This window comes from Copidosoma floridanum, unplaced genomic scaffold, assembly GCF_036245765.1.
Source record: "Copidosoma floridanum isolate Cflo_tuat_1 unplaced genomic scaffold, Cflo_Japanese_pri ptg000030l, whole genome shotgun sequence".
Taxonomy (NCBI): Eukaryota; Metazoa; Arthropoda; class Insecta; order Hymenoptera; family Encyrtidae; genus Copidosoma; species Copidosoma floridanum.
In genome coordinates, this window is record NW_028321907.1 from 2,687,935 (window position 1) to 2,705,978 (window position 18,044).

The window sequence follows — 18,044 nt, forward strand, 5'->3', positions numbered from 1 at the left end:
TTCTACACGCTTGCATTGTACGCGCACGCGTATATGTATACAATTTAGGGACGTATATATAAGTAAAAGCGAATAAAAGACGATTGGTTTTTCTCCCCCCATTTGGCGCGTGTATAAATACACTCCCACACCCACCTCGGAATAGATGGCTCGAGGGGGGGATCGGGGTGGACACACCTTTTCAATTACAGCGGGCAAACGTCATTAGCGCGCGCTCGACAATCACCGCTCGAGATGAGCCATAGAGAGAGAGCAGATAGAGGCTCCGTGTGTGTGTGTGTGCTTTGGCACAATGGAAAGGTGGAGAGCGCCGTGATTTTTCCACCGATTATTCGGAGCCTGTCTGCACGCGGAGGGAGCCCAATCGCACGCGTTCCAAACGTTGGTATACACAGAGGCTTCCGGGCATCACCAGGTACCGTATGTGCATATACGTACGTAGAGCAACATCGGCAATGGTCATACGGAGGAGGAGGAGGAGAGCGTGACCCGATTTCCCCGAATCGTCAATAAAGCCGGGGAGATGAGGGTCGAGGTATGCGTGCATGTGCGTATCAGTGTATGTATGTACACGGGGGGGTGGGAGGACTGGCCACTGTAGCGTTAATTCCGGGCAACCTGATTAATCGGAAACAGGGACTATCGTGCAAATAGGCGCGAGATAACACGGCACTGCTTCCACCCCCTATATATATATATGTGTGTGTATCTGTTGGCTCCCTCGATCCCCGGAGTGGTGGTGGTAACGCACGCGTAGCTTCGATCGACCTCGTTCTCCTATACCTCGTCCGTGCCCCTCTCGCATCTTCCCCGGCTATGTACACACACGCGCGCGTATAGTGGATTCGAGGTCCGTACGATTGTCCGAATTCGTGTTCCAGAACCGGCTGCCTGGGGGAGAGCTTGGCCATTATGCTCGAGCATTTGCGGCTCGATTTAATTACGCGCTCGATCGAACGCGCGACTCCCTCCGCGTGGGTGTGTGTGGGTTGGGGTGTGTTGTCCTAGCTGTGTGGCTCCCCTTCGTTCTTCGGGCCGAGGCGAAAGCGCAGTGGTCCGGACGACCATCACGGACAGTTGGACTTTTATTCCGAAAAACAACCCGAGTGTGCACAACCAAACTAACACGGATTTGTCCGTCTCTCTCTATCTTTCTTCCTCTCTCCGCATACGTCCGATACTTACGTCGAGCCGGCGATGGCTGACCAGACGCTGATTTTACTACTGTTGGATTTTCTCCCTAAAGGGCTTTTTGGCTTGTGTGTGCATAGGTAACATGTACGTATGGTACATGGAGAGGAAGTTCTCGGAGCGAACGAAAAGTGCTTCTCCGTGGAAAAAGGGGATGTTGAATCGGAATCGGAGCACTGAATTTCATATGTTTCGAGCAAATAAAAATTTCTCAAAGCTAAAAGAGCTTGATTCGAGGAGGATTTCGACGTGAGCGCAGTGACGACTGAGTAGGTCGAGTTGCACACCCTTATACAAACGGATCCGATACGAGTTAAAATGTACAGTTTACCCATACACGCTTTTTTTTTAGTTGATTGCAGTTGTGGTGTAAAAAAAAAAAAGGCTTTTCGGGTACCGATGACCCATACGAGTCTGAGGCATATATATCCAGCAGAGAAGCCCATAATTATACAACGCCCCTATCCTTAAAATTTAACTACCCCCCGGCAGCCCATTTCCACCCTCGGCGCGGCGCACCGGCTCTTTATATAGGGCTGTACCAAAACCCTCGGCATTTACGGGAGCCGGCTTTCATAACTCGTAAATAAAATTCGCCCGGAACGAGCAACTAAACGGAATTATAACCCCCCCCCCATCCACTTTTACCCTCCTGGGCCATAACTCAGGCGCGCTAATACCCCCGTACACCCTCGGCCCGGTTTCGAGTGATACTCCCTCGAGAGTTGGGCTACGCACGGGACCAACAAGTTGAAAATGCGGAGGGAAAAAAAAAAAAAAAAAATCATCATTAGACCAAACAACACGTACACGCATAAACAGGCGTGGTAGCCAACAATAGGGAGAGGCGGGAATAAAAAAAAAAAAAAAACTTGAGGTGTTTACGAGTGTATGCACCGGGTGGCCCCTAATGGATTTCACATCCGAGGGAGTTATTCCTCGCTCGGGATTTTCTTCGGCAGTTCCGCCCTCCCAGGGCTTGGAAATTCAATAAGTCCCGCAAAGAAGAAGTTGTCCGAAGGATCCGAAGGGGTGGGGGTAGAGGGGCAAAAAAAGAGCAACGGAGGCTGAAAGTTGGAGCGGACACATCTGTTTAACTTTAACATCGTCCGTGACGCAAGCAGGTCGGGGCGGGGTGTACAGCGGACGAGCGAGGCGGGAGGGTATTTCGCGGAGAATTATTATCATCGTACGTAATGGCTGGCCTAATGAGAAGTGACGCTGTCGGATCGTGGATGTGCAACGTTGCTTGTCGACCCCCCCCCCCTTACTTCCCTACAGTGTGGATATACGAGCTCCGGACTGGTCGGGATGGATGGATCGGGGCCAACGCGCGTGGTTTTTTTAATAATTTAGAGCGACGAGCGATGTACACCGGGAGCGAGGAATTGCGCGGATTTTCGAAAATTGAGCGATTAATCGAGAGTTTGTCCGCTGTATATAATACATGAGGTACCCCCGTGTACTTGAGCGTGTGTTCGGGGAGGGGAAATAGTGCAGCGCTGGCAAATTTAGAGTTCAATTATAGAGTAATGGCGGCAGCACCGAGTGTTTTGATTAACGAGAAGTGGGTGCAGTTGTGGCGATTACCAGAACTTTGGGGCTGGGGGAGGGGGTTAATGGAATTGCGCTGTGCCGAATCGGTTATGCGGGCTGATGCCGGAGGGCCCACGATCGAGAGATAGGTACTATGCAAATACGAGCGCGAATGGGGAGAAGCTCTTGTTATTGTTGTCGTTTAGAAGAGAAACGCTTGAGTGTGCGATTACTTGGACAAAAAAAAGTATACATACACACCCACCAACGAAAAAAAAAAACAACGAAATTTTCATATTTTTATCGTTAAGAACCACTAGCACCGGGTAGGCCGCAGCTGAAAAGTTCTGCTCCCTTAAAACTTTGGACACCCTCGCTATAGCCGACATTAACCCGCTTCTAATCCCCGGTCTGATGAATGGAGGTTCTTTAACTTTTTTTTTTCATCGGCACCTGCACTTTAAAGGCACCCGACAATACAGGCAACACAGGTAGCAAATTTTATCTCTCCCAGGCTGCCTCCACTGGCTCCTTTTGTCTCTTGGATCTGCCATGTACCTTCGTGTGCGCGTACACCAACGACGCAAGGGATAAATAATTAAAATCCTCCCCAGTGGCTCTTCCCACGGAAAATCACTTCAAAGGGAAAAACCTTAATCACCGCGTTTCTTTGCGCCGAGCAGGAAAACAAAGCGAGCGCACGATCAGAAATATATGTATACGTTTAAAAAAAAAAAGAAAAAATCCTCGGGGAGGATCTTACGCGCGACAGCCTTTTTCTCCTCCGGCTTTTCTCCCGGTCTGTATGCCCCTTTGCAGCGAATACGAAGGAGCACTGGAATCACTCTGGATGCGAAACACCCCTACCCCCGGAGCAAACAAGATACGCGAAATGAGACGAAAATATCAGACACGCGCCATTTCGTTCTCGTTACACACCCCGTCCCGCGATCGCTCTTCATCTTCTCCCTCGGCTGGAGCGTCCCGCGGATCTGGCGGGTGGTATATAAAATAGTGGTGTCAGGCGGAGCGAGTAGATGACGGATGGGGCGAGGATATTGTTTTTCCCACGAGAAGCACGTGTAACAATTGCTCATTCAACACGTATACACACAAACGATGCAGTTATTCCTTTGCCACCTAATACAACTCATCAACACCCGTGCCCTCTCTGTATAGTGTCCCATTATTCCGCGAGCTAGAAAACGTGGCGTACACGAGTATGGAGCCTGGACAAAGGGGGAGTGGTTTTAATGAGAGAGAGATTCGCGCGCGTGTGCACGCGGTCGATCCCCGGGCATTGTAAATTGAAAACAAGCTCGCCGAGGGGAGGAGAGTACATTCTGGAAATTACTTATTGCAGAGCATCGAAATTAAATGGAAAATGCAAATGGCTCTCGGGGCGCGCGATTACGCTTTCCCACCCCTCCCTCCTACTCTCAAATTATCGATTGGCCGGGAGTGGGTATATGGGCACTCTCCCGATAGTAATTATCATCGGACGCGCGTCTGTGTCCCCCGTTCACTCGAGAGCAGGAGGTGCAGCGCGACGCGGAAAATTAAAAAGGAGGATTAATAAATAATCCGGGGTGAGAGAAAGTAGGTCACATCCTCCCGCATAATCAAAGGACACACTTTTTCCCCCTATACGTGTACAATGTATGTATATATTTTGCGAGCGGCTTAAGTAGTGGAGAAAGTGATAAATGCGCTCCAAAACTTTTTACCTCTATCGCTCGCTTGCTTCGGGGCAAGCTAAAAGCTCGCTCGCCCGTAAGTTCCAAGGCTATTTTATGCACTCGACCGGCGCTCTCTCTATCTCCTTCTTTCTGCCCTTAATAGTTTTTTTAATGCCAGAGTAATTCACCGTGCCACTGGAAAGGTCGTCTTTTTTTTTTTTTTCTCTTTCCACAGATTTGTTGGAATGTACATGCACACCCCGTCGCTTCCCCAGCTATTAAAATAAACGAACAACGAGCACTAAGATCGATAATTTTACCCACGAATGTTCGAGCTCGAGTTTGATTAGTAATTACCGTCACCGACGAATCTCATCCCGATCGCCTTTTGTTGAATAAACAGCGAGAGGTACGCGCGTATCGAACACAAGTTCGCGCAGCGTCGGGTTTAATTAAAATAATGTACCGTCTGATGTGCATCGCTAGCCCTCGGGGTGTTTCATCTCTAAAAGGGTATAGTTAAAAGGGCGACTCCCGTTAAATCAGCAAAGATGTATGGATTACCGGTATACATGCATCCACTCCTCCGTCCCGTCGAGACGACCGCAAAAAGAAATGGAGCCTAATAACCATACGACGCCGCGTCCTTTTTACACGCCCCTTTTCATACCGCGCGGCTGATTGGAATCGATGCGGCCGATCAAAGGGTATTTCATACGAAGAGCCGACTGCTATTGGCAGAATTTATATTTATGTGCGCATCGGAAGTTTTTCATCCACGTAAACGAGAGCCACGATTCATCCGCCTTGTTTTTCTTTTTTTTCCATCGCACTGGCGTCCTACCTGATGCACTATTCCCCGCGTCTGGGGGGATGATCCTATGGATGGGAAGAATTTTTTTTTTCGCACCTGACCTTTGAACTTCACCCCATGTACGTACACGTAAACACTGGATCACTTTTTGGCTCTCCCGTGGCATCAAACATTCATCATCGGCTCGTGTCTGACCATAACGTGGTCGTACTACTTGCTACGCCCGGCTTTGTGCAGCTGCTCGGGAAAATCAATGGGAAAAGCCCATACGTTGCCTTCGGTTCTTTTCAGATGGGCCGTAATGTCGATGAGTCTGTGCGGGCTCTCAGGATAATGAGCCTCGCGCGAAAGGCTCGCATCGGCTCTTTACATCCAGCGAATTTCCACTGGAATACGTTTTCATTTAATTCATTTCAGGGTCTCCACTCGCAAAAACTGTCGCCTACCAAAAACTCGTGACCACCACCCGCAACTTCGTACCTCCTTCTCTTTGTTTCTCGTGTCTCTTTTAGGCGTGTCCGTGACAGTGTACACGCAGCAGTCCAGCTTTGTCCGCGTGTAGAACAGTGGAGCAACGCGGACAAGCGGTGGCAGAGACCGCGGGTTTCCGCTTCCGTGAACTGTCAGGCATATTAATAACGTATTATCAGCTCCGCTGTGCTTCGCCCCCCCCTTTCTTTCTCCTCCACGGGGTGGAGATTGCCTCCGAAGCGAGCGAGCGAGTAATTTCTCATGCGAACGGCGATGAAGATGTCATGCACGGCTGATGTGGCTATGGGTGCTTGGTTTTCCAGGGGGATATAACCATTCCTCTCTCTCTCTCTACAACATATACATACATACAACTTACTTCCAAGTTCTCGAGCGCCAGTGCGTGCCTAGCGAGCTTTGGATCTCACAATTTGGAATATTGCGTGGCTGAGAGAGGAGCAGCACGCGTGGAAGCATCTCGGAGGATAGAAATGGTCTCGGGACTGGTTGCTGCTAATAGCATCGTACCCACACTCTCCGCGTGAGATTCATTGAACTTGTATACGTTCCGATGGTTGAGTAAATTCAGCTCACCTGCTGATACATCGTGGACAATAATCTCGAAATGACGATTTGCGACCCATCAAATAGGTACGAGTTTTAACGTCGGACGCACACAATCTCGCAGGGAGCTGCGGTTAATTAATAGCAGCTGCGCAGCGCCCGGCTAATTTGATTCACGATCAATTTGCGAGAGTGAAAGAGAGAGAGAGAGATGTAGAGGGAGGCAACCGAGCAACGACTTTCCATCTCGGGGCTCTGTAATTTTCTGGCAATTTATTTAGATCCAAACCCCCTCCCTCTCGAGGGCCCAAGTAGAGCGCCAGTGGCGCAGTAACAGGGTCGGGCTACCTAATAAACCGGCTCATTAGTACACCCTCGGCTGATCTTGTTTATTAGAAAATATATTGCCCTCGTCCCTTGCGTTTTCATCATAATACAAAAGTACTGGCTCACGGAGCTTCGTTGCGAAAGATTGCTGATATTTGTACATCGCCGTGTGGGCGCGGGTTGCACACTTTTTTTTTCCACCCGAGCTCGGCACAAATGCCGAAACCCCCTCTGGAGGCGAGCCAGCAGTTAAAAGGGAATAAAGAACGAGGGGACCCGCAAAACAAGAACCAAAAGAAGAAAAATAGACGACGAGGAAGAGAGAGGGTAGGGGGAGAGCCCTTTCCGAGTCATTGAATTTCATTGTTGTTGCGCTGGCTCGGCTATCCCCGACTCCCCCGCGCACCTTCGTACAAATTCACACGCACACGGAGCCGTCTTGCCCCGAGAGAGAGAGAGAGAGAGAGAGAGACGACGAGCTTCTTGTCGGATCAGAGGGCGAACTCGTGCTCTTCGGGACGCTCAAGTGGAAAACGCGATCTCTCGTACAACCCCCCGGAACTTCCCGTCCTTCTCCGTCGCGCAAGTCTTATTGCAACCAAGTGCACGGTGGGGGGTGAGGTGGAAAGAGACACTGTATACGCGCACGCCTCTTGCACGGGAAGACGGGTCTATCGAGAGACGTTGCGAAACTAAATTTAAAGCGGGCCCCAGCCAGATTTCGCGCGACTTACCGGAGAGGCTTTCCCGTTTCATCCCTCCCCCTCCACCCCTGTGCAATCAGGGCTAACGGAATTAGTATCGGGTCGCGAACGCGATATGGTACAATGCCAGCCGCGCGAGTCCCTATTGTTACGTCATCGCGCGTAAGACGCATGGTACAGATGTTGCGTGGGCGTCGAGTGTGTGTGTGTGTGTGCAACGGTAGTGGTGTGTGCCTATACTTGTGATGGCGTGTAGGTTAATCCCTCGGGAGCCGTGAATAAAATGCAAAAACCCCCGTGGGAGAGATCCGAGATATTGAAACGTACGAGCGTTCCCTCTGCGTGTATGTGGCTGTGTGTAGGTATATGTCTTGCCCCGTGGTTCTGAATGAAAAAAAAAAAACGAAAAGAAAAGTTGCCTCTTAAGAGAGATCCGCTATTCGAGGGTTGGAGTGAACTGTGGCTGGCGGTGGGTACGTGTATACACCTCGAGTACGGGATGATTGATCAAGTGGAAAATTAAAAAAATACATCAATAAAAAAGGATCGAGTGTACAGTGTTGGTTGAAACAACGATAAGTTAAATAAGAAAAATTTAATCACCGCACGTGTGTTTATACATGCCCTTCCAAGTGTACCCCATTAACAGTAACAGACGCGGCTCCCGTGAACTGATTGTGTATGATAAAGAAGGGAAGAAAAAAAAGAGAGACAGGTTCATCCAACTCTTACGTTGAAAGACCAGGAGGTGAAGAGTCGTCTATATATATATAAATACACAGAAAGCCGGGTGCAGCTCGATCATCCTCTTTTTGCTCGTCGATGCGCCTAACGGGGGAGGAAAAAAAAAAAGGACGGATGGAAATTTCGAAAGCCAGAGACAGCGGAGAGCTCACGTATCCACCACCACCACCACGAGCAGCCACTCGAGGAGGTACAATAATCCGACGCACGGAAAGAGAGTCAAGTGGAGGAAAAGAAGGGGAGGTGCGCATCGATTCTCGGGGTGGGTTGGCTTTTGAAGGCGCGCTTTTACGATGATTACTCGAGCACACATTGCGCGCAAAAGCCCCGGCTGCATCAGAAATGATTTTCGCGCCCAATTAAACCGTAGCCCCGCGCGTGTACACCGTCTCGTGCACAGTTATATGTGCAGAAGAGGCAGAGGGTCACGTTCGCGCACTTGCACGTGCACGCGTTGTATACAACAGGATGCAGGGGGGGGGAGGGGCGAATTAAATTCACTGAAACGACGTTAAATTCGGCAAACCGAGCGTGTCGAATGCGCCGGCTCGAGCTTTTTCGCTGCGGCGACGCGAGACGCTAAAAAGGCGGAGCAGCGCTTTTTTTTCTTCGTTCTCACCCTTTCGCGATTTCGTTGCAGAATGTACGGGCGTTTGTACCCTTTTTTTTCTTTTTTTTTCTTTGCTGCCCAAAAAGGAAAAACTTTTGATTTTCGTTTGCGGGTACGTCAGCGCGTACCTTTTGATTCTTTCAGTGCGAGGTGCAGTAGCTACGTATTAAAATTATTGTGGACCCATACTGCGTTACGTGGGTACTCTATTTTTCGGCGTCTCCAACAGGTCCTTAAATCGCAATTGTGTTATTGTTGTAAAATAATTAAAAATTTTTCATCAGACTATCAACTCTTATTATCTTCTTCGGTACAGCTGGTGAATTGAAAATGTGAGTATCCGATGCACCATCAGCTGTGAGTAACGATCGAGTCGACCATTGACTTTTAATCCCGAGCATAGTGCGCCCACTGCTCCGTAGGACACAGTATGGAGAGAGCGAGGAGGACCGAGTAGAAGACAATCACGGGACGGAAACTTTTCTCGTTAATATTTTGCTTTGGATTTTTGCTCGGCGTTTGCTCAAACTTTCCTCTTTCGCTCGGTAATTGTATATAAATCGGTAGTTAAGCAACAAACGATTACAATCAAGCGCGCTAGTTGGAAAAAAAACTTACTTCTTTCTTTCTTTTTTTTTCCCCCTCCCAACCTCTCCTCTACCCCCCCCCAGGTGTGTATCGACTGTCTAGTCTCGCTTTCGTTATCAAGCGATTTGTAGCAAAACAAAACAATGGGCATGAAAAACCAATATTTATACACGGCATTGATTACTTTCGCCAAAAAAAATAGCTGGAGCCGCAAAAACGCAAACCAGAAAAAGAATTGGAGCCATGAACATCGCGATCGGAATATCGGGGTAACATGCATCACAACGGGAATAACGATACCAAGGTTGGAAAGTTACAGGGCAAGGGTGAGGGAGGCAGCAAGGGGGTTGCAGTTAATTATCGAGTCGTTTCGCCCCCCCCCTTTCCCCGACCCCGCCATTTCCCGTTCTTCCGCGCCCAGTTGCACAGGCTAATCACCCTCTTTTTCGCTCTCTCCCCAACCTACGGGGCTCTCTTGGGCCGTCAACCCCTTGTTTCCAACACGTTTCATCGCCCTCGACCTCGAGACCCTTCCTCTCCTCCCCAGACATCTCTAGATGTCTCTCCAAACAACAGTGCAGCTTCCTCGCTTTTTTCCCTCTCTCTCAGTTTCTCCACTCCTTCGCTTTCGCCGACGCACGTGCCCCGGCACAATACCTCCACGCCCCGGCTAACGAGATAACTGATCGATATAGCGGGGGAGGGGGGGGGGAAGAATCGAGGTGTAGGGAACTTTTTAAGCTCGCCGTAGGCAGCTTTCTTTTTTTTCCTCCTCCTCCACCTCTTTCTTTTGCCTTTTTTTTCCTCCACTGCTAGAATTGATAAGCTGCTGCGGAAATTGGTTTCCTTCTGGCCGAGAGGGACCGGTGGGGGTGGTCCTTCCGAGATTAGTTCGATGCCTCGGGATTGCGGAAGTGGCCGCCGGAATTCTGTTAAATCGGCTCCACGGTATTATATGCTAATGAAATTATTCATCGCACCTCTACACGTGTACTCTCTGCTCTGTTGATGGGAGGAAACGTTTTTCACTGCGTGTTAAAAAACAAATTTTTTTTTTTTTTTTTTCTGCAACAGCATAAATTGTTTGTACTCGAATCATTAAAAGTTTGCAGACAGAAATGCATGAAATAAAAAAAAGTAGGTGTTGAAAATTCATGAACCACTTAAGTATATACTTTGTTAAAAAAAAAAAAAAAAAAAAATTTTAATTTACTCCCAACAGAGCGGATTGCATTTTCTCGTAATTTCCTGGGCGAGAAATCGGGCAAAAAGTGTCGAAAGGGCGAAGGGAGGCCGGGGGTAAATAACACACCGCTGCTCAACTCATGCATTGACACGCGCCCTGCAGCTACGCTCGAGTGGCAGAATTGCGCCATCAAGTCCCTCGCGCGTATAATGATTGCAAAAAATCAGAGAGCGAGCAAACTTACCCCACGCGTGTACGCTTCAGGAGCAAACACATAGTATTCAAAGGGATTTATTTACAAAAAAAAGACACACAATCTTAATCAGTACGGACGACGGGGGGGAAAAAAAGAAAGCTTTTTTTTACGCGTTAATTGCTGGAAAGGCCTTTTTTAGCCTGCGCGGGAAAGGATTGCAATTAGCGGCCGAGTGTTTGCAGCAGTACGCAAGTTATTCTCGCGCGCGGAAAGAACCGAGGCTGAGCAAACTGATGGATATTTTTTTTTCTTTCCTCGGCTGTCGTTAGGCGGAAAGGAGCGCCTAACGCGTTAATACTGGTGTATAGGGTGGGGATTTTAAGGGCAGGGAACTTGCGCGCTCGACTGAAGGAAAAAGGGAGCGCGGTTACGTGGTTTTGCTCGTAACACGCCGGTGGAGACGAGGAAACGCCTGGACCACTGACGCGGTCGTGGTAAGGAAGGGGGAGTTTGATTTCTTTGAAACACGCAAGTGTATGGAGCTGTTGACGGGGAAAAGTGAAGGATCAAAGTTTATCATCTGAAATGCAAAGTTTTTTCAAGGGAATTCGTTACAATTTGTGGACAGTAATATTTATTATTTATCATCATTTGTGTAGTTTTCAAAAAAAAAAAAAGAATATTTAATTACAAAGTTGTGGTTAAGCTTTTTTTCCTACAAATACATCGGTCTGTAGCCGATTGGAAAATTTAATTGAGAACTGTGTTATAAGGAGAGATAAAAAAAATTTATTTCAGCGAAATTAGTGCAATAAATGTTCGATTAAGTCTTTAATATTAAAGTATTAAATAAAATCAATGAAATAACGGTGACCAAGTCTAAAAGAATAATAAAGCTTGTTACGTTGAATAAAAAATAAAAAAAACTAAAACAACACAATTTTTCCTTGTGTAAATTTCTATAAATATCTATCTAGATATCACGTAAGTTTTTAAATAAGTTTTTGGTCATACTTTACACGTAAAACCGTAGTATTTTTACCCATCATTTATTGTCTACTTCAATGAGGTTCTAAGTACCGACTGGTAAAAGTACAAAATTTCAAGACAACCCCCGCATTCTTGTATTAATCACCTTCCATGCAAAATGTCAAAAGGTCACGAGTACCAAATGCACCCCTGGCACTTGGATGAAAAACAAATGGAACGAGACGTATATGGTACAAATATCCATCGAGGCATCCATAACGGGAACCCCCTGACGGATGGAAATATCGACGCACGGGGGGGGAGAGAGAAATCGAGTGAGCGCATCCGCGTATGTTATAATTAACATTTCACGGCAAACTCGACTCAACGAGCATCTCATCGAAACGGCATTTGCATCAACTCTCTTTACTCGGCGCGTACATATAATATCAAGCGCGCGTCACTTTCAAACATTTATTGCACCACCGCCGATAAACATCGGAGATCCGAACGTATCGAGCACTTTATATCCTTTTTTTCCCCTCCCCTGTTTCGCTCTTTGGGTACAGGTATGTACCTTTTTGAAATAAGCCGGGGGGTAAAAAGCCATATCACGTGTCACGACGTACCTATACATATGAGGAGTGTACACACGTTGCGGTGAATGTTGGGTTGTTGTTGTTTTTTTTATTTGCCCACCTGAAGATACAAGGCAACCGAAGATGCTCCCGTTGACTTTGATGCGAGCACGTGCGCTACCGTATACATCCACCCCCCATCCGATATGAAAGTTGCACCATCGGGTGCGATGATACATATCCTCGAAATATATTGACTCGATGGGGAGAGCCAGAGTTTGTATGGATGTGTTATACCGAGAAGGCGGTACAGCTCTTCATCCGCGCGCCTTTTGCGAATCACCGATTGCTCGACACCAACTTTTCTTTGTTTTTCTATTCTTGGCGCGCTCTCGGGCCAACTTTCGGGCTTTTATTCAATTTGCCGTGGACTTGAAAATTCTCTCTGCGTTTATCGAGGGGATCCGACGAACTCAAACTCCCTTCTCTTTGGAGAAAAAAAAAAGAAAAAACATGCAACAAACCATTCGTTCGGTTAAATAAAATACACGGTCTGCCAAGGGAGAATATTCCACCCGCAAACGCGCTCGCACCTGTCTACACTCCCTATTTTTCAAAGTTACCGAATGAAACATACACACAATACACCCACACTCACGTAAAATGAAAACGGAAGGGCATCAGTCGTAATACCATTACACTCGAGGGGGTGGAAAAAAAAGAAAAAAATAATCTTCTTGCGTATAGGTACGTGGTAGAGGTGTATAAATAAAGGGAGTCCGAGTTGGAAGGGACGATAAATCTCGGCGAGTTGGCGAGTGTTAAATGTAATCGAAAGCGATAAGGGGCGCGGTGAAAAATAGAGCTCCCGGAAGGAGATACGGGGTACGTGGCGTGTGGGTGTGCGGAAAACTTTCGCATTTCCACCCTATCTCATTGAAAAACCACCTGAGGAATAAGAAACGCCGGCGCGTCCGCTCCTTCCTCCCGAGTATCCAGGGAGCAGGGAGCATCGGTTTACGCGCACAACCCGCACACCCGGGAAAACTATGTAAAACGCGCTGCCGGCACAAAGATACACACCATGCGTGTATATAGGTAGCTTTTATCCGTACAACCGAGCACGCGTTTCGAATTTTCCTCTGCTGCGGGAATTCTCGAGTGCACGCGTGTGTATACGTTATACGAGCCCGAGAGGGTACATCATATATGTACGGATGCACTTTTACGGCGGTGTTTTTTTTTATTCAACGCATCGACCCCCATTATGGTTTCAATAAAATTATACAACTACCTTGGTTTTTTTTTTTTTCTTTTTTACTTGAAGCGAGCCTTACTCGTGTGCAGTTTTATCGCTCGCCATCTAGCTTTGCCTTTGGTTAAGCACCCATGGAGCACTTTCTCTATTCCTCACTCGAGCCGCTCGAGCTATCGCCGGGAGCCACCCTTTCAGCTCGACTCTTTGCTTCGACAGACGCTCGGCGAAGGGAAAAAAAAAAAAAAAAACTGCAAATCGATCCTCGGGCACCGGATTGTAAAATTACTCCAGGCGATGGAAAATTTTTAATTATCGAGCCCAGCCGCGATTAACACGCAATCGAGTTACGCCGTTAAATCCCGCCAGGGTAATCAGACAGCGGCGTTGAATACCCGTGACCCCCTCCCGAGTACTTTGAAAGAGAGAGAGCCAACGCAAGGTCCATCCAAAGTGCCTGATTAAAAAAGTTGACGCAAGAAACTCTCGAGGGCCTTGATGATTTATTTTTTTATAATTGCTCCGGTCACACGCCAATATAGGGTGGAGGCGAAGGGGCAGGTTTTACTTTGGATTGTAAACGAGGCGAGAAACAACAGGAAGGGGAGGCAAACAGAACCGGCGTTAATTATGCAAGATTAATGGTCGTGGATTAAGACCCGAGACGCGTGACGCATATATATATATGCACCTTCTTTGGTTATGGTTACAGAGGGGGGTGGATCTGTACCGTTCGGCTGCAAGTTTTCTTACACCCCCCCCCGCCCAACCTTCGTCACGAGCAGCTTGCGGCTGCGTTCTCGAGGACCGTCGCGCGGCTATATGAATTCGTTCGTTCCGTCCATTATTATTCAGGCTCCTTCCAGCGGCACCTTCGCCCCCTAATGAATTCCAAGACCTCCCCCCCTCTTTTCTCCGTTAGCTGAAAAATGTAAATAACAAAAAGAAAGGGTAAAAACCTGTACCCGGGGGGGGGGGAGCGTCTTATATACGGCGAATGAATTTAAAACGAGGGAAAAAGTCGCTCGATGATCGGGAAAAATGCCGCGGTCGGTTTTAGAGCGGGAAAATCGACGCAACAGAAATATAAAAAAAGAGGGTGGGTGGGGGGAGGGTTTGTAAAATGTACATTTTTAAGCACTCGGGCTGTATTGGGCGAAATCAACGTCACCCGCTAATTCAGATTCTTTCGCACGCCGGGAAATTTCATTACGCACCAAACCCCCGTTTTATTGCACGGTTCGGCAACGGTTATTCAAATTGCAGGCTATTCGTTAATTAAACCACGAGAGGCAGCATCGGAGCGTGAGAACGCGGGAACGTTCGCCTGAGCGAGCAAAAATTACATTTCACGCCCCTACCTATATTGTATACTCCCCCTTGGCACGTAGGTATAGGCCGGAAGCGGCGCGATTGAAAAATTGCCGCGTGACGTTTTGACTTTGGTGTACTGACTGCAGGTAGAGATGTACGTATATATATGTATAGGTTGCCGTTGCGTCTGGCTCTGTTTTCCGCTCGCGTCCTTTAGCTAGACTGCACACGTGTATATGTACACTCGTGCACGCGTACACACCCGAGAGGTATAGGAAATGGAAAGAGCGAGCCAGAGACAAGGAGGATGAGGAGGAGGGTAGGCGGCACACACACACACACACAGATCGACTTGTTCGCATAATTACTCGATCGTTACCCTCGACGCCGAGCTCACGTATATATATATATATATATATATATAGGGGTTGGGAGGGAGGCTGGGCTGACTGACTGACTGCAACACAATGCACACATAACAGCGGCAGCCGCGACGGCGCTCGAAGATGTGTGACTGTATATGTAGGTATGCAGAACAGAGAGCGCGCGCGATAATCTCGAAATCAATAAAGTGCTACCACCACCACCGCGGCGCGATATTCGTCTCTGTTCTCTCGCTCGTTCTGTTGGGGGTTTTAGCGCGCATGCCTGTACCCACCTGCTCACAAAAAAAAAAAAAAAAAAAAAAAAAAGGCAGGTTCAGCTTGATTTTTCCTCTCGACTGAGGGTTTTTTTTTTTTTTTAGAGACGAATGCGGATAACAGTTGTATAGCTTTTAGCTGTTGGGTATTTCTTTTTTTCCTCTGTTCCGAAATACCTGGCCTAAAAATGCAACTTGGCCAAATATGTGTCAGGAAAATTCAATGTAGGGAACGATAAAAGAGGGGAGGGGGGGAAGTACGAGTAGGGATGAGCTTTTTATTTGTACACACGCGTATGTAAAAGATTTGGCTTCGCTCTAGTTGGCGCACAGACAACTTTTGCCGCACCAGTTCCGTACACGCGGGGGGCAATCGTAAAAGAGCGTGTAACGCAGTTGAGTGAGACGAATTTTTTTTTTTTTTTTTTTTTTTTCAACCGAGCAAGGTGAGTTTCATCGGGCGCTTTTGAGGCTCGAAACGAAGTTTCGGATGGTTTTGACTCCTCGTGACTGCAGTACACAGGGGTTGTTGTTGTTGATTCAATTTAGGGCTTGACACTTGACTATTAGTACGGTGCGCGAGACCAGATCCAATTGCGCTTTCAGAGTTTTACCTCCGATGCGTTGATACGCTTTTTCAAAAAAGCAAAGTTCACATAGTTGCGTGTTGATGTTAAAAAAAAAATCTCATTAAAACGTAAAAATCGAGTTAAACTTTTATGACCCTCGACAACACAAAGCGAAAGGGAGGCTCAAACGAAGAAAGGAGGTATATATGTATACCACCCTCTTTGCCCGTATACTTGCGATGGGTGCAAAGCTACTTCCAGTAGAGTAGTTGGAGTACATACAGGCAAAAGAAAGAGAGAAAAGTAGGTGAAAGGGACAAATCTCAGCTCGCTGAGATGTATGTATACACCTACTCTGTCGTCTCGGAGAGTCTCTCGGCCGCTTAAACCACACGGGTGTGTACGCGTTTTTCCCATCCTTTCCCACCCAACTGGACAGGTTGATAAATAAATAAGGAGTCAGCCGAGGGAATCTCTCCGCCCACCACTAGATCGAAGCACCTACGCGGGAGTCTGGTGGGTACGTCTATAGGGGCCAGCGAATCAATTCCTACCCGTATCTTTTCCGCGCTGGTACTCTCCCCCCCCCCGCCCCGTCCCTCTACATAGCACGCGAGGAGAGAGCAACAAGTGCCGAGCTAAGAAACGGCTCCGAGCGCCCCCCCCCACGTCTTTTCTTCTCCCACCCTCCTGGACCACCGGGTTTGGGCGGAAGCATTCCAATAGATGTATTCGAATCAGATGGGGGGAAGGTGGTGGCAGCCGTTATTCTTCCTCCCCCGTTATCTGTGTACTCCCAGGGTCCGCTCGCCTCTTTTTGTCGTCACTCGCCTTTTATCGCTTCTCAGCTATTGCTCTGTATATACATACATATACATATGTAGTCAAGTCACCCTCTCTTACGAGACAGTCGGTCGGGCGAACCGTGCAGTTAAATTTACGATTCGATTGTGCTGGCTCGCCGCTCATATACACTCGTGTGCATATATAACGGGGTTTCCATGGCCTTCGAGTTTTACGAGCTGTTTTATATATACGCTCGGTTCGTTTGGTCGCAGGTGGCGCAAGACGGTTTCTCTGAATCTTACACGAAGGGGGGGTAAATCTTTGGATCGAAAGTCACGAGGAAGAAGGACTATACCACGTGGGTGTAGAGTTGCCGAATGAATTTGGCAAAGAGTCGCGAGAAAAAGAACGAAAATAAAGGGGGTGAGGGTAAAAAGAGGGACAGCATACCAACAACATACCCGAGATAGCCGAGCGCCGTAACTCATCCCCGGCTCGGAAAATCCATTTTGCACGCGCTGCACCCACGCAAAGCACACGTAATCATAATAATAATAATAATACCTGTGCACGAGGAGGTTGCATTTAGGTTCGTTTCAGAGATAAAAATTCGCGTTGGTGCAGCTTTTTCCCATTTCGCCCCGTACATGGAAAAGAGACCGGCTGCCGGGGGTACGTGTGTATATACACACATCTCGGCTGGAATGAAAATGTGCGACGATTTCCCCGCTAAGAGGCGGCAGGGGGAGTAAAAAAGAGGTCCTCCTCCCTTTATTCCCTTTGAGCACCGGTGGCTGCACCGATAATCGCTCCGCACCGGGGAAATGAGATTTTTCCCCGGCATTGCTTTCCCCTTCGGGCTTGACAAGATTGTTCGGAGCCACACTCACCCCACCACCCCTCTTTTTTTTCCACTTGATTTTCCATTTGCTGCAGACGTCGGCGCTTTTTCGGACTCTGCAGAGTCGCTCTCAGTTATTTTTTTTATTTCACCCGACTCTCTAGCTCTGTTTTGTTTACGGCACGCACAGTACTCGTAGCGACAGGACGCAAGCAACTGGGTCGTTTTCGATGCGCAGCAAAACCCTTTTCCGAAATCAGGTCTCGATAAAAAAAAAAAAAAAGGACTCGGGCGATCAATTTACCTCGAAGTCGTGGACCGCAGGCCCCGTGTGACGATCAATCCGGGCAATCGGGGACAGTGACCTCCGCGATAAATCAGCGGAGACGCGCTGGAGTCGTAAAAACGCCCGGGCGGACGAAAAACAGGAGCCGGAAAGGAGGAGGAAGTGGGACAAATAAAAGGAAAGCCGGCCGGCGGGG

The 18,044-nt window shown here is 48.0% G+C and overlaps 1 protein-coding gene across 1 annotated transcript in view; it reads right to left on the reverse strand.

The window, feature by feature from the left end:
* LOC106641320 (cell adhesion molecule Dscam2) overlaps positions 1–18,044 on the reverse strand; it is a 94,453-nt gene that overhangs the window by 45,688 nt on the left and 30,721 nt on the right. The gene's annotated exons all lie outside the window — the stretch shown is intronic.